The sequence below is a fragment of the Balaenoptera acutorostrata genome, chromosome 9 (genome assembly GCF_949987535.1).
Source record: "Balaenoptera acutorostrata chromosome 9, mBalAcu1.1, whole genome shotgun sequence".
Classification (NCBI taxonomy): Eukaryota; Metazoa; Chordata; class Mammalia; order Artiodactyla; family Balaenopteridae; genus Balaenoptera; species Balaenoptera acutorostrata.
In genome coordinates, this window is record NC_080072.1 from 89,549,431 (window position 1) to 89,565,162 (window position 15,732).

The following is a 15,732-nucleotide window of genomic DNA, read 5'->3' on the forward strand; positions in this document are numbered from 1 at the left end:
CGTGCCGGGTTCTGTAGTTGTGGCACGGGGGCTCAGTAGTTGTGGCTCCCAGGATCTAGAGCGCAGGCTCCGTAGTTGTGGCCCACGGGCTTAGTTGATCTGCGGCACGTGGGATCTTCCTGGACCAGGGCTCGAACCCGCGTCCCCTGCATTGGCAGGCGGATTCTTTTTTTTTTCTTTTGGAACCAAAACTTTCATCCCAAGGATTGTCACAAAACATATTACAAATGGCAGCATGAGAAACAAATTGCACAGTAACTCAAAGTTCAGCTCTACAATATACTCTTAATCTGGCAGGACATTGGTGTCTTGAATCCTCTCAAATTCCCAAGTAATATTACAAAGAGCTTTGTATTCATGTACAGCAATCACACAGGGGACTTATGACCTAAATCAAAGGTAAACTAACTTTCTTGAAACTTCTTCGATTCTAAAGTCACTGGACAACCTCTAGTCCGGTGTGAAGACTAGTGGAATTTTTAAACCTCTAATCTAGGGTAAGGGTGCAGCTTTAAGTTTTACCTGCTGCCTTGTGTTCACAGCACCTTTTAAAGACTGCTTGCTTAACTACAGCTGCATGCCATATCCCAGCTACAGAAAGCCTTTTCAATGTTTGCCAGTGTTGTTTCCATAATAGTAAACATCACACTTTAGCTGGGCAGGAGTCAGAGTTTTATTATCAGTCTAGGCAAGACCAAAAATTCAAAGCAAATTCAATTTTGCTTAAGGGAACATTGTAAGGTAACAATTCTTCATATTACATGCCTCATAGGACCCATTTCAAACCATAGAGAATGACACCTTTATGTGTCACTGTCCCAGGAGACAAACAAATGTGAACAGCTAAAACATTTAAAAAGTGCACCAAGCTTTGCTAGTCTCAAACAAAACTTGAATTTTCTGTACACACTCCTGTCAAATGAAGTTATTTCCTGTACACCACTCCTCTTGCAAAGTGGTCTTCTATTTCCTTTCATTTGACCTAGATCGGCTAGGAGGCCTAGAGAAAGATCGGGACGGCTTGTGATTTCTCTCCTGGGACAGGGATCTCTCTCTTCTCCTATATCTAGAAAGGGACCTGCTCTGGCTGAGGGAGAAGCTTCTCCGTCTCGGAGATGTGTGGCGAGGTGGAGGACTCCTCCTCCGGTAATCATCTCGAGGGCGACGACCCCAAGAAGGAGGCGGTCACGATTTCGACTTCTCTTTTCCCCATTCGACAGGTCCGCTCTTACTCGGCAGCCACATAGTGTCCTCCCATCTAGTTCTCGGACAGCATCGGCTGCATCTCGGGGATCTTCACGTTCAACAGGAGCGAAGCCGGGAGGGTTTTTAGCAACCCACACACTTCAGAGTGGTCCATAATAGCCTAAAGCTCGTTCCAAATCAGCCTTGTTACCACTGTTTCCAAGATTCCCTACATAAACTTGACAGTCCAACGGACAGGCATCACGATGCAAGACCCTCGTGGCTCCTGGGTTTCACGGGCCACAGGGTGATCCCGGGCCTCTAGAATCTGGCAGCTGAATCTGCTCGCACAAGCTGTCCTGTGGGGATGCTTTTCCCCCTATGTGTCCAGCCCGGGGCCCTACTGGCTTGGCCCGGCCTCCCGGGTGAGAGGGTGAACCCCAGCTCCCTGGAGCAGACACTCAGAGCCCTGTTGACCGGACTCACGGGACTGGGGCAGCGGCTGGACATGTGTGGCCAGCCTGGTGGTGTTTGGCCCCATCTGCAGTTCCAGTTCCAGCTGACAAAGAGCCTCGCTCTGTAATTTTCTCCTGGTTATGTAAGGATCCCCGCTGTCATTTGACAGAAATGTAGATGGTGTGTTCTTTCTCTGTTTTCTCCCTGCTTCCTCTCCTCCCTCTCTGCCTCCCTCTCTCCCTGTTCCGCTCTCCCTCTACCTCTTTCCCTCTCCCTCTCTCTCTCTCCCCGTCTCTTCCTCTCTCCCTCCCTCTCTCCCACTCCCTCCCTCTCCCTCTCTCTCTTTCCTCTCCCTCTCTCCCTCTTCCCTCTTCCTCTCCCTCTTCCCTCTCCTCTCTCCCTCTCCCTCTCTCCCTCCCCCTCTCTCCCTCCGTCTCTCCCTGTGCCTGTTTCCCTGTCCTTGTTTCCCTGTTCCGCTGTGCCTCTACCTCTTTCCCTCTCCCTCCCTCTCCCTCTCCCTCCACCTCCTTCCCTCTCTGGAGAGGCAAGGAGGTGGAGGGAGAGGGAGAGAGAGCAGGAGAGGGAGGTGGAGAGGGAGAGAAAGGGGGGGAGAGGGAGAGAGGGATAGAGGGATAGAGGGAGGGAGGGAAAGACATCTCTCCCTCCCTCCCTCCCTCTCTCCCTCCCTCTCCTCCCTTTCCCTCTCCCTCCGTCTCTCCATCTCCTTCACTCCCTCCCAGAGAGGGAGAGACGGAGGGAGAGGCAGAGACAAGGGAGAGGGAGAGAGGAAGAGGGAGAAGGAAGGGGGAGCGAGGGAGAGAGAGAGAGGTCTCTTCCTCCCTCCCTCTCCCTCTCTCCTCCTTCTCTCCCTCTCTCCCTCATCCTCTCCCTCTCCCTTCCTCCATCACTTTCCCTCCTTCTCACTCTCCCTCCCTCTCCCTCTCCCTCTCTCCCTCCCAGAGAGGGAGAGACAGAGGGAGAGGGAGAGGGGGGAGAGAGGGACACGGAGAGGGAGGGAGGGAGACAGAGAGGGAAGCAGGCACCCTCTCTCGTTCTCCCTCTCCCTACCTCCTTCTCCGACTCCCCCTCTCCTTCGCTCCATCCCTCTCCTCTCCCTCCGTCTCTCCCTCTCCCTCCCTCCCTCCCAGAAAGGGAGAGATGGAGGGAAAGGGAGAGACGGAGGGAGAGGGGGAGAGGGAGGGGGGAGAGAGGGAGAGGGAGAGGGAAAGGGAGGAAGAGACCTCTCTCTCTCTCCCTCTCCCTCCTCTCTCCCTCTCCCTCTCTCCCTCTCCCTTGTCTCTGCCTCTTCCTCTGTCTCTCTGTCTCTGTCTCCTGCTCTCTGTCCCTCTCCCTCCACCTCCTTCTCCTGCTCTCTGTCCCTCTCCCTCTCTGGAGAGGGAAGGAGGTGGAGGGAGAGGGAGCACGAGAGGGAGAGAGGGAGAGAGAGAGGGAGAGGGAAAGAGGTAGAGGAAGAGCGGAACAGGGAAACAGGGACAGGGAAAGGGGGACAGGGAGAGAGGGAGAGGGAAAGAGGGAGAGGGAGAGCGGAGCAGGGAAACAGGGACAGGGAAAGAGGGAGGCAGAGAGGGAGAGGGAAACGGGGAGAGGGAGGGGGGACGGATAGAGGGAGAGGGAAAGAGGGAGAGGGAGAGAGGGACAGGGAAAGAGAGACAGGGATGGAGGGAGGGAGAGAGGGACAGGACAGGGCAAGAGGGACAGGGAGAGAAGGAGGGAGAGAGGCAGAAGGAGAGATGGAGGGAGAGTGAGAGGCAGGGAGGTAGAGGGAGGGAGGGAGGGAGAGAGGGACACAGAGAGGGAGACAGGGAGAAGGGCTGATGGGGGCTCCCTCCCCCTCCCATCCTCTGCCCACTGCTTTCTCTTTTTTCTGCTTCAACAAACACCAGGCGCCTTTTAGATCAGCCCTGAAGTCAACGCTGATGCTTGGACGGCCTGACCTCCCCGCTGCCTTCCAGCCCGGGACCACAGCCGGGAGATGAAGTCTGCGGGACCCTGGGCGGCGGCGGCGGGCTGCACAGGCACCTCCTCTGACGCCCAATCTCTCCTCGTTTACGAGACAGCCGCCAGCTCCCCTCCCTGACTCCCCAAGATTTGGGGCCTTTTTAATATGTGTCCATAATGCCATGAGCTACTATTTAGCTTTTCCACGAGGACCCATCTCCCGAAATGCAGTGGTTTTCAGCCTTGGCTGCACTAGACAACCCCCAGGGAAGGGAGAGAAGTCTCTCCCTCCCTCTCTCTCCCTCTCCCTCCGTATCTCCTTCTGACTCTCTCCCTCTCCCTCTGGGGTGATGCCCGATGAGCTCAGATTCGCAGATGTTCCCCCCATCCCCTCTCTGTGCCTTGCGTGGGGTCTGGGCCTTCTCACTGTGGCCCGGGTACAGCTTTGACATTCAGACATCGGTTCCTGCAAAGACACTTGCGTTTGGTCCATACCGCGTGTGGCTGCAGCCTGTGCTTCTCCCGTTTAGCATCTTCAGTAGATGGGGGCTGTGCATGAGCCCTTCATCTTCCACGCAGACACCACTGGTGCTTGCTCGGCCTCACGGGTGATGCGGGGGGCACGGGGGACAGTCCTGTGTCCCCACCTTCTTGGGCTGCAGACAGGCCACGTTGGTCCTGTGGTGACTGGGGGCTCCCAGGAGAACCCCACCGCAGACCCGGAGAGGTGGCCCCAGAGAAGGTGGCGTACGCCTGGGGCTGGGCCTCACCAGCCAGCCACGGGCCACCTGCAGCAACAGGCGTCTCGCCGTCCAGGGGCTGGGTGTTCGGGCGCCGTGGGGATGAGCTGCTGTCTGCACGGCAGCCGAGTTTGTATTGTTGAGCCCCGGGAGGCCCCTGGGTGGCTCCTGGAGAGGCTGGTCGCATTTCTTCCTGCCCTTGGCCTTAGAGCTCATCACGGTTCACGCCGTTTCTGGTTCCAAAAGGACCTGTGTTGATAAAGACCACGTGTTAGGACAGCACCAAAGTGTCTAGAAATCCGGGCCAGGAGGAGGAGGGAGGGGGATTGGCTGTGTCCGCCAGTGGCCTGAGAGCCCTGCCCGCCCACAGAAACCTGGCCCGGGGCCTGTGGAGAGGGCGTGGCCCACGGTCCCCAGCGCTGACCATCTCTGGGTTCCAGGAGAACTGCGCGATCCTTGGGGAGCTGGTGAGGCTGCAGGCTCAGAAGTCCCGCCTGCTGGGGTTCAGCACGCGTGCCGACCCCGTGCTGGAGATGAACGGGGCCAAGACCAGCCAGGTGGTGGCCACTTTCCTAAGTAACCCCGCCTCCCCGAGTCCCAGTGGGGACGGGGGTCAGGCGGACCTTGACTGGACGTGGTGCTGCCTGAGACCCCACTGTGTCAGCCCTTGGGGGTCACCTTCCCCAACCCTTCATTCTGCCTCGAGGGGCGTGGGGTGGGGGGCGGCTGGGGGGCTGCCACAGGGACATAGCCGAGCCTCCCCCCTCCGCCCGCAGATGAGCTGGCCCAGAAGCTGAAGCCCCTCGGGGAGCAAGAGCGGCCGTGATCCTGGAGCTAAAGAACGCTGAGTGCCAGAGGCGGGGCCTGCACTTTGACGGGCCCATCAACGTCTAGGATCTGCGCTACTACATGAACCAGGGGGAGGAGACGCGCTACCACGTGGACCAGCACCTGCTCAATGAGTCCTTCCCCATGCAGGTGGTCATGCGCGGGCGGCTGGGCATCTCCCAGGAGCTGCTGGGGCTGACCTTCGACCTGGAGGAAGGTGCCAACATGTGTCACGAAGATGAACATGTGAGGCTCTACACGGTCCGGGACGCGGCCTCGGGCAAGGTCATCCATCAGCAAGTTCTACCTGGACCTCTACCCTCGGTGCATGCGTGGGGGAACCTGTCGGCCGTGGGCCGGGGCTCCTCTGTAGAAGCGAGGCCTCACCCGCGTCCCTCCCCAGGGAAGGGAAGTCCGGGCACATGGCCTGCTTTGGCCTGCAGCCGGGCTGCCTGCAGCAGGATGGGAGGCGCCAGATCGCCATCGCGGCCACGGTGGCCAACTTCACCAAGCCTACGCCCAACCCGCCCTCCCTGTTGCAACATGATGAGCTGGAGACCTACTTCCATGAGTTCTGGCAAGCGATGCACCAGCTCCGCTCTCAGGAGGGTGCGGGCGAGGGGCTGCAGGCAGGGGGCGGGGAGGGCCCAGGCTCTCCCATGGTCCTCAGGCAGGCCCTCACCACCGGATTCTTCCGCTGATGTCACCCCGCACGTGGTGACGCCCTCAGTGTCAGTTTCCATCATCAAACCCCATGCACTGGGCGCGTAAACAAGGGAAGTGGATGTCCTCGAGACTCTGGAGGCTGGAAGTCCCAGATCAAGGAGTCAGGACTGCTTCCCTGCATGTTAAATACATGTATTCAGAGTTGCCTTTAAAAAACACAAAATAGAAGAAAGGAACGTTGCATGCAAGTCTGGTGACAGGCGGTGATGAGAACCAGAGGGTAGGCTCTGGGGCCGGGAGCGCCGCGCCCTGTGAGGCCCTGGGGCTGCTGCCAGTCTCGGTGGAGGCTCAGCAAGTCCCAGTGACTTCCCCACGGCGGGGTCCCCAGCTGAGCGTCTGGGCCCAGGACCCAGTGCTTGTTCAGTCTTCCTGCGGTCAGCCCTTCGTCCTGAGAGCGATGCTCTCACAGACTGCACCGGAGCGTGTGGGGACACTTTACTGAGCTGTGCAGTCGTCACTACTGCCCTGTTCCGGAACATTTCCCTCATCCCAAAAATGTCCCTCACGCCCTTACTGATCATTCCCTCCCCTCCCCTCCCCTGCCCCTGACAACCAGGAACCCACTCTAACTCTGTGGATCTACCTGTTCTGGACGTTTCCCCTCAGTGGGGTCACACCCTGTGTGTCCTTCTGTGTCTGACTTATCTCGCTGAGCATCGTGTTCTCAGGGTGCATCCACGTGGCAGCAAGTGTCAGGGCTTCACACCTTTGCGTGGCTGAGGGCCGGAAAGAAGACAAACGAAAAGAAAGGCACGTTGCCTGCGACTCTGGTGACAGCCGGTGATGAGAACCAGAGGGAAGGCTGTGGGGCCGGGAGCGCCGCACCCTGTGAAGTCCTGGCGCTGCTGCCAGTCTCGGCGGGGCACGGGCAGCGCCGTCTCCCAGGGGCTGCTGGACAAGCTCATCAAGTCCCGGCTGGCCAATACCGGTGCGGCCGGGCCGAGGGAAAGGAAAGGGGCTCCCAGACCGCCCGGCTGGAAAGCGCGGCCTGGACACAGTGCCATCCCCCCATCTCCTTCCTCCCGCCCCCCAGGCCTCTTCAACCTGCGCCAGATCATCCTGGCCAAGGTGGACCAGGCCCTGCACACGCAGACGCCCTCGGACCCGGCCCAGGACAATGCCCGCCTCTGCCAGGAGATCCTCGGGGTCCCAGCCACGCCAGGTAGCCAAGCGCGCGCCGGGCCCAACTTAGCGGTCGGTTGGCGGCTACTGCCCAGGTCAAGAGGATCCTCTGGTGGTGTGTGAAGGGGGACCGGCTGACGGGCTCTGGCCAAGGCCCGCTGACCTCTGGCCTCTTCCTGCCTGGGTTCCTGGGCTGCTCCCTCCAGCTGTGGCCCGCGGAGTCCGAGGGTGGGGTGGGCGTATCTGCACGTGCTTTCTGGAGAGCCTGCAAGAGGCAGGAGAGGGCTTCATAGCCCGGACGGAACGCGTCGACAAGGTTTGCAGGTGCAGGTGCGTGTCGGTGCGGAGATGCAGTTCACTCCCTCGTGAGCGCTTTAACCCGCGCTCTCCCCGTGCTGGAGGTTGAGCCCTGACTCATCCCTCGGAGCCTCGGGCAGCTGTCCTTGTAAGAGGCTTAGGGGTGAACCCTCGTGAGCTTCAGCAGAAAGTCGGCAAAGATTGATTTGTGTCCCTCCACTGAGTTGCCCACAAGGTCCCCGTTTTCTACAAGTGTTGGGCCAATACTCCCTCTAGTGGCAGGGGACTGAGACAGGGCTGCTTTGAGGCCCCAAGCTCTGCGCTCTGGGGAAGGGGCACGGAGCGGCCAGGGGGCCAGGCAGGAGCCTCTCCGCGTGTGTCCCACAGACCCACCTGCCTGCGACCTTCGGCCGCCTGGCAGGAAGATACAACGCCCAGTCCTATGGCTACCCGTGCAGCGAGGTGTACTCCGCGGACACGTTCCACACAACGCTTCAAGCAGGAGGGTGTCCTGAATGGCAAGGTGAGAGGCCATCCTGCCGCGCAGACCACCACGGAGGTCCTTGGCCTGGGCCTAGATGCTTGTGCCGCCCGCCTGGGCCTGCCAGGCTCTGAGGGCCCTGCCCTGGACCCCCTGCTCCCCTGCCCTTTGTTCAGTTGCAGCAGAGGTGGTCACACCCACACCCTCAGTGAAGGCGGAGCTCCACCCTCCTGCAGCCCCACACCCTCACTGAAGGTGGAGCTCCACCCTCCTGCAGCCCCGCCCCCTCTCAGCAGGTTGCCATGGACTACAGAAGCTGCATTCTGAGGCCAGGGGGCTCCAAGGATGCCAAGGGCATGGTGAAGCTCTTCCTGGCTTGCGACTCCACGCAGGATGCCTTCCTCCTGAGCAAAGGGCTGCAGCTTGAGGGCTGCAAGCCGCCGGCCTGCTGACGGCACGGGGTTCTGCCCACCCAGGCGGGCCCAGTGCCTTAGCCCCCCCGCCGGGGCGGGGGAGGGGCCGCGTGTCCTCCCAGCCCCTGAGTCCCTGGCGGCCGGCCTCGGCCAAAAGTCTCCACCTGGACGTGTCTGGAGAGCCTGGCGTCAAGGCTCCCCCTTGTTGCACTAATGCAATCCCTTCCTGGGGAGCTTTCCTGCTTACAAAACGGTTCTTTGAAAACGCAGCCATTCATAAAAAGACTCCACTCCTGGTCTCTGCCTGCGGTCCCTCCCAACACAGGAGCGGCATGGGGGCCGTCACACTGGGGGGAGTTCTGACTTTGGTCGGGGATCAGCCCTGCGGCCGTTGCAGGCTGCTCTCTGCTGGTGTAGCGTCTGGGTCACTGGGAGATGGCTGAGCTGTGGGGTGAGTTCAGACGGGGATGGCTCCCCCAACCCTGGCCGGCCCGGCTCTCCAGTGAGGGGGTGTCAGGTTCCTGCCGGCCTCTCGCCTGCCCAGCACTGTTTGGCATGGCGGGGGCTGTGATTGGCTGCAGCTGCTTCTGGCGGTGGGCACAGCTGCGGGAAGCCCGGCTGTGGCTGTCCCTGTCCCTGTGTCCTGTCGTCCTGTTCACGGCCGGCCGGCTGGCTCCCTCCGCTCATCGGCAGCTGCTGAAGTCTGGACCACAGCAAGGGGCCGCCTTCCTGGGTCCTAGCAATTCTGCCCAAAGGCCTCAGGGATGCGGTTTGGCGGCAGTAGGAATTCAGAGAGGGTGCTGCCCCACTGGAGCGCTAGGGTGGATCTGGACCGTCCCGTGTGTCCTTCCCTGGCCTTTGAGCTCCTCGGGAGCCCTGCCTCCGGCCCTTCGCCCCCACAAAGGACGCCAGGCAGCGGAGCGAGGGCGCGGGCAGCGCCCCGACCTTCTCCCCGAGGCCCAGGCGGGCAGGCTGTGCCACGTTCTGTCCTCCCCTCAGCCTGCCCGCCCGTTCTCACCCGCCCTGGGCCAGTCGGCTGTGGACCAGGCTGTGGTGTCTGCCCTTCTGCAGACCCGGCTCATCTCTCTGCACCCACTTCTGTGCCTTCTGTGTTCTGGGCTGGTCGCAGGCCCAGAGCCGGTGGGCAGGCACCCCGTGGCCGGGAGGGCTGTTCCTGCTTATTCCCTGGGGCTCGAAAAGGAGCACAGCCGGCCTTCCATCCGGCGCTTCTCGATGGACGTGGAAGGGGCGTGTCGGGGCCTGGGGGCTGCTCCTCTTCCCGTGCACCGAGCCCCCCCATGGTCCCCACGCAAAATCCAGGTGTGGCGTTGGCACCCCAGCCGTGTGCCGGGCAGTCTGTGGCAGGCGCCACAGGCCTCGGGCTGGTGGGCCACAGGGTTCCCGAGCGGCAGGTCAGGACTGAGAGGGTGAGGCCTTTCCCTGGGTCCAGGGCCCAGACTGACGCCGGCTGGAGGCCCCTCCGCTCACCGCCCGCACCCCCCAGCCCCTGCCCTCACGTGAGCCCCCAGGGCTGAGCTCAGGTGTTGCATGCCCAGGCTCTCCGGCAGCCCAGCCCGTTCCCACTCCTCCGTGGTCACTGAAGGACTTGGAAGCAGGTTGCCCCACAGAGACTGCTGTTCCCCGAGCCCTGGGCAGGGGGTGGGGAGGACGGGCACAGGGCCCTGCAGGGGTGTGGGCGCCGGGGCAGCCGGAGCAGCTCCACACAGTAAGTAAGAGCATCTCACCAAAAACAGTGCGTTTCTCCAGCCGCCCCGGGACCTGGGCTCAGGTCCTGGGGCAGGAAGGGGCAGCAGTGCAGCTGTTAGCTGTCACTGGGGGTCGACTGTGGCCCGGTGCCACCTCTTAGATCCTCCCCCGTCCCCTTCCGGGGTTGCGACCGGACCCCTGCCAATCGGGTTCTCACTCCTCCCCATCCCCTACGCCTGCTCCTTGAAGGTGGAAGGAACACATTTTTGAAAAGGTTAGAGCTCGGACTTCCCTGGTGGCGCAGTGGTTAAGAATCCGCCTCCCAATGCAGGGGACAAGGGTTCAAGCCCTGGTCTGGGAAGTTCTCACACGCTGCGGAGTAACGAAGCCCGTGTGCCACAACTACTGAGCCTGCACTCTAGAGCCCGCGAGCCACAACTACGGATGCCCGCGTGCCTAGAGCCCGTGCTCCGCAACAAGAGAAGCCACCGCAATGAGAAGCCCACGCACCGCAAGCAATGAAAAGCCCACGCACCGCAACCAAGAGTAGCCCCCGCTCGCCGCAACTGGAGAAAGCACGCACGCAGCAAGGAAGAGCCAACGCAGCCAAAAATAAATAAAAGAAATAAATAAAATACATAAATAAATTTTACCTATTTGATAACGCTCACAGCATAGCTCAGCACGGAATAGCCACATTGTCTTTCCTTGGCTGCTATGTACCAAACAGCCTTTTATACTGTTTTACCAAATGCATGTATTTAATACCTGTTTTAAAAAACATAGTGAGATCTCAAAACTTTAAACTGACTAAAGTAAGATTCTCTCTGTAGTCCTACTTATTTGACCAACAAACACTACCTGATGACACCGGTGTGGTGCACTGAGCCTTACTCTAGCATATCGGGATAAACCCTGTTGCGACAAGTGTTCATCCGCCAAGTCCCCAAGGCCTCTCACACACTGCCAGCGAAACTGCTTCCTGCTTGGGAAAGAGTGCCCCAGTTCGTTTCTTCAGAAGCTTGAAGGCTACGGAAGCCCTCCAAAAGGTTAGAGGGCAAAGAACAACTCTAAAACTGGCACATTTGTTTAAAAAAAGAACACTTGTCAATATTACAAGAGCCAGCTTGCTTTCCCTTGTGACACGGTTTCTTCAGAGGCAAGGGATGTGGCCATGTGACTTGGACAAGCTGTTTCCCTCTGTCTCAGTGTCCCACCTGTGAGTGGGTAGTCTGACTCAACTTCATTACAGACATCTGAATAAGGATCATGAACAGTGGCATCTAATTTCCAAAATAAAAACAGGAGAATGAGTATGTCTTTTACAACAGGACGTCAAGTCTACCTCAATGATATTGCTAGCCTTGAGTCCAGTGCTTCTCGCTCAGTGCAATTGTGCCCCCCAGGGGACATCTGGGAAAGTATGAAGGTGATTTTGGTGGTCACACCTGGGAGGAGAGAGAGGGAATGTTACGGGCATCTAGTGAGTAGAGGTCGGGACCTTGCTAAACACTCTACGATGCACAGGACTCACACCCACAGCAAAGGTTTATTTGGCCCCAAAAGTCAATGCCTTGCTTGAGAAACCCTGCCTTAGAGCAAACCACGGATACTCATCTTTAGCAGGTAACAGGGCATTTACTACCCACCTGTAAACCTACAGACTTCCCGACTTCCACAGCTAATCCTGTGGCAGGAATGAAATAGATAGCGTGTGACCATCTGGTAGTATCTAGGTTTGCCCCTCAAGTCACACGGGACAGTGCTAGAAACTGACATTTTCTATATTGGAGGCCTTTAGCAAGCCACCAGTTTTCTAACCTAAAAAGTCTAAGCAGCATTATTACAATACACATAGTAACACGACAACCGTGCTTTCATAGAGAGATTAGATGTGGGAAAGGAGCTTATCTGACATCAGAAGGAAATGCTTTAAACGCATCACATCTGCTGGTTTGACTGTCAAATCTTGACAGCTGGAGAGGTAGGAAGGTAGACAGAAGAGAACACACCAAAGTTACAGGCCTGCTGAGTCCTCGGGTCTAACCATAATACACTTCATACTGCCCTTGGTCCAGGGATATGTTCTAACACCCTCTCAGTCACTTACGGTCCATAGACAGACCAAGTGTAAATTTACAATTACCAGCAAGTGTACCAAAATAAGGCAGGGTTAAGAAACTGAAACGCGAGCCCTACCTGCTCTTTTTCTTCCTCATCGACAGAATCACCTGATTTTGCTTCTTCGGGGTCTTCCTCAGGTTTCTGTTTGGCAGGGCTGTCACACACAGTAAGGCCAACTGGTAGCTCAGCCAGACCCTACACTTGCAGTGGGCACAAAACAACTTATATTCCTCCCTACCAAGAGTACCCTCTGTTTGGAAAGATTCAGGGCATGGACACCCTCTTGCCTCCAAGGAGAAGCCCTTTTTGCCAGGACATTAAAACAAGCTTTCAGCTTAATGTTTCTTTGGATGACAGGTTTAGAATACCACCGTTTTGCAAACCCTAAGAAATAATGGATCTAGACTTTGATCAACGGCTGCTAGAAGCACCGAAGAGACATTACATGCCTCTGATGGACAGCCCCATACCGTCAATGAAGTCGCCCAAAATAAAGCTGGAATCTGATCGGGACTCTAGACCTAACTACCAGTTGACAGAAAACTGGAGACAAGGGAACACATTCACCACCGAAACGATGCAGTCAGCCAGACCTAGAAGCTATTAGACAAAAGACCTATTTTCTTTAAAGAAATGGCAAGAAAATAAGGAATCTATCACTTGAAAGGCTTAAGGAACAAATCAACCAAACTCTGTTACACAAGGGGAGATATGAACACTACTATATATTTGTTAGTAAGGAACTGTTACACTTTGTAAGGCATGTTTTGTCTTCTTCAAAAGACTGTTTGCTAGATGTTAGCAATTATAGCAAAATACGAATAAAAAACTTGTCAGAGAAAGAGACCTTGTCATCTAGAAACATCGTATTTGTGGATAAGATGACATGTCCGATTTGTTTCAAAGTAATCCAACTGGGGGGACATGGGTGTGTATGGAGTTGTAATCCATTTGGAATAATTTTCACTTGGAGCATATGGGGTTATAGATGAAACAACAGCTAGGAGCTGTTAACTGTTGATACTGGGTGATAGGTACACAGGGGTTCATTTTACTATCCTTGGTATTTTGTGTATGTACATTTGAAGTTTCCCATGCTAAGAGTAAAAATGGATGAGGTCTTCAGAAATGCTGTTCATGAATGTCTAAAAACAGAATATCAAAAGGAAAACCTAAGCAATGTGGAAGTCAGAATTACTAAGTTACATCCTACTAATTCTATATGTGTTTTACGAAAAACAGTTGGCCCCTAAAATGGGGGCTGTCCATTCATTATATACTGACCCCCTTGTGAAATGAGACGTGATGGTGGTCTGCCTGGTAGTTTGCCTTGTAATCCTGGGGCTCCATGAGACTTCAGCTGCTTACAGAAAAGAAACAACAAAGCCACTAGGAATAAAGAGTTCACAGCCAAGGCACAGTTCTTCAGCATCACCAAGCTGGTGCACAGACCAGGTTCTGCGGATTAAGTACCCTTCTCTTCTTATTCTAAGCAACCACCGTCTTCATAAAGTCATCAAATTAGCCCCTGCCAGTTTGCTAGGCCAGTTTAACACAAGCTCTTGTATGAAGGGCCCAACCCTGAGACGGACAAGGAAACAGAGCCTCTGCTTATTTCGTCAAACGATGAAGTGGCCAAGCACCTGACCTGAGCTCAAGTCCCAGGCTCTTATTTTTAAAAATTCCAGAAGAGTTACTCTGACTACAAGCGGGTAAGGAGTCTAAATGTTTAGCTTCAACAGGCATGTAACTTACAAGTCATAAATATCAGCAGCTCCTGTTTTCTTATACCTCATCAATTCAACCACATTGGGGGATCTAATGCTCTATAACTTGGTCGAAGGCAAAAATTTAAAGTATATCTAAGCTAGTTCGAAGTATATACAAGAGGGAATTCCACGGTGGTCCAGTGGTTAGGACTCGGCACTCTCACTGCCGAGGGCCCGGGTTCGATCCCCGGTTGGAGAACTAAGATCGTACAAGCCGAGCAACACAGCCACCCCCCACCTCCCAAAAAAAAAAAAAAAAAAAAGATACACAAAAAACGAGTACTGCCGGTGGAGGGCTTGTGTGTGGGGGGAACAGACAGACCCTATGGCACCGAGTCTGTCCTCCCCTTAGGCGGTACCAGACTCCAACGAGCTCAAACGAGTCAAGTGCTCTTACATTTTGTTTCTCCATCGGACTTGCTTCTCCTGGGCATGCAAAGTTTGGAAACAGGTTTGGGGGACTTCTTTTTCTCTGCTATTTCCACTCTGCGCTCCTCACCACTTGTCTGGCTCCCGTTTTCTAGACATCCATTCACTTCCCGACTGAAAGCATGAGCTCCGTTCTCCAAGGACAAATCTGTATGTAAAAGGGATTTGACTTTAGCCAGGTAGCCCTCCTACAGCAGGAAAGGATAATTTAAGTAGCAGTGAATGTCAACAAGTGGCCATGAGAGAATAAGGAAACACATGCGCTTCCTTTATAACTATCAGGTAACAGGGAGAGGTGGGATGATCCTGCCTCCCTGGTCACAGACAAGTTACATGGGAGGAAACGTTTTCTAGTCCCCGGGATGCTGACGACTTAACCTCTCATAATTCTTCTTTATGTCATTTGGTTTCCAAGTCACATAACTGATTCTTTATTTCTGTCTGCAGAAATTCAGGCAAGAGATTCCATTTCTCCTTCACGCATTCCTAAGGGAAGGATATAGGTTTAGAAGTCTCCACATTCCCAAGCTATGAACCAATGGACTAATACACAAATAGTTACACTGCCCGGTCACATAACAATGACTGAATGGCAGGCAATGCTGAGTCGGCCAAAAAGAAAACTAAATATTCACAAGACATGTTCCTGTTGTTTTCGTTAAGATCATATCACACCATCTCCACAGTGGTGAAAAATGGAAAGATTAAAGGTGAAACAGACACATAATAGCATACTAGAATAAACCTGATTTGGAAAAACAGTGTGACCAGGACAAATTATAATCCAGACTCGATGGTACGGAACCCAGACTGGGAAACTCGATGAGTTACCAAAAGCTAACCAATAATAGCCTATTAGTCCAGCACGTTAGACAAAAACATCCACGTTATCCTCAACTTCAGGGAAAAGAGAGCCAATTCCACTTAAATTTGTTTTTAGGAACTACATAGTGTCGGTCAAATGGTCACATTTGACCACACATTTTGTTAAGGTGGAGATTACCTTACCTTTTCTGTTAAACTATCTCTTTCCAAATCTTTGAGCCTGGGGGAAGAAAAAGGGAAGAAACAAAAGCTTGTTCAGCAACATTGTCTACCTGTAAGAATACCACAGTTCAAACAAATTTGGAAAGAAGTTTAACATGAATGTTAGAAAAAAATACAATGGCTTTTCCCTCCCCCAGTGTCTAGAATGCCCTAAGGTAATGCCTACACGTTAAGAAGTTATTTTCAATATGAATGAGGTCCCCCTTTTGGGGGGTAGTTTTCTGATGGTGGTAAGAGATGGTAGAGGAGCTCTAGAACAACATTTTTTCTTTTTTTTTTTAAACGTTATTTTAAAGACACTGGGAAAGGGGAAGCAGGTCACACAGTTGGGTTCCTTCCCAAGCTAACTGACCTATAGGTGGTCTTCCTCCAGTTGGACCTGACAAGATTTCATAGACGGGCATACAGAGGTTAGAAAGAGTGGACCAGGGTGACAGGATGCTGTGGGG

General features: G+C 55.0%; 1 non-coding gene and 1 pseudogene across 1 annotated transcript; one reads left to right on the top strand and one right to left on the bottom strand.

Moving 5' to 3' along the window:
- Positions 1-648: 648 nt before the first annotated feature.
- LOC130708909 (serine/arginine-rich splicing factor 3-like) lies at positions 649-4,527 on the bottom strand (annotated as a pseudogene).
- Positions 4,528-13,933: 9,406 nt separating this feature from the next.
- TRNAE-CUC (transfer RNA glutamic acid (anticodon CUC)) lies at positions 13,934-14,006 on the top strand. Its single transcript has one exon. It is a non-coding gene; the product is annotated as a tRNA-Glu (tRNA).
- The last annotated feature ends 1,726 nt before the right edge of the window (positions 14,007-15,732 follow it).